At 34.8% G+C, this 871-nt stretch overlaps 1 protein-coding gene across 1 annotated transcript in view; it reads left to right on the forward strand.

Annotated features, from left to right (window-relative positions):
- LOC116692896 (opsin-5) overlaps positions 1 to 871 on the forward strand; it is a 49,074-nt gene that overhangs the window by 40,054 nt on the left and 8,149 nt on the right.

The following is an 871-nucleotide window of genomic DNA, read 5'->3' on the forward strand; positions in this document are numbered from 1 at the left end:
TGTTCTATGGAAAAAAAAAAAAAAAAAACACCATCATCACGGTTCAGCAAATTAAATTTCTCTTGTGACTGTAGTAATTATCGCAAGTGCAAATGAGGGAGTGAGATGAAAAAGTATAATAGCGCCAAATTCCATATAGGGAGCAAGGTTGGAGTGGTGGATGAGTCAAACAAACTTGCACTCAGAAGACAGGGCTTCATGGCTCATGTGAAACCAAAAGTCACCTGTAATTTTGAAATTAACCAAGTTTTATGGACCTTAGACCATGACGCGTTATGTTACTTCCTTAATGTCACGTTATGTCCTCATTTTAGTAGTTTTACTTGACCCATTTTAAGGCAATCCCTGATGTTTTGCTAATCCTAAGTATTTTTGTTTTACTACTTATTAAAAACTGAGCCTTTTTAAACTGAACTTAAAATGATGATTACGGTCACATGATAAAACCTCCATCTTGCAACAGTAAACGGTCATATGTGTCGTTTTGTGAGTCTTTGGAAATGGACCTTCCATCTCGTTTAGGTATGAGGTGTGTGCTTTTGACAATCATTTATTGACATTGAAAGAGATTGTATTTTTCAACTAAACCAACAAACCTTGAATCTAGACAGAAATATTATTGTAGTTAGGCCAGCACTGTAAGGGCTTGTTACAAAGTAAAACTCACTATGTTGCAATAATGTTAATGTTTGAAGCTTTAACCTCTTGAAACAGCAGGATATGTAGTAAGAAGATGTTTACCAGGCCTTATAATGTACTCCCTTCCATTTTAATTTCAATTCGATTCCAATTTTATTTATAGTATCAATTCACAATAATAACAATAATTTACAAGGACCCAACAGTTCTAGTAGTTCCCTCCAGAGCAAGC

The sequence above is a fragment of the Etheostoma spectabile genome, chromosome 7 (assembly GCF_008692095.1).
Source record: "Etheostoma spectabile isolate EspeVRDwgs_2016 chromosome 7, UIUC_Espe_1.0, whole genome shotgun sequence".
NCBI lineage: Eukaryota > Metazoa > Chordata > Actinopteri > Perciformes > Percidae > Etheostoma > Etheostoma spectabile.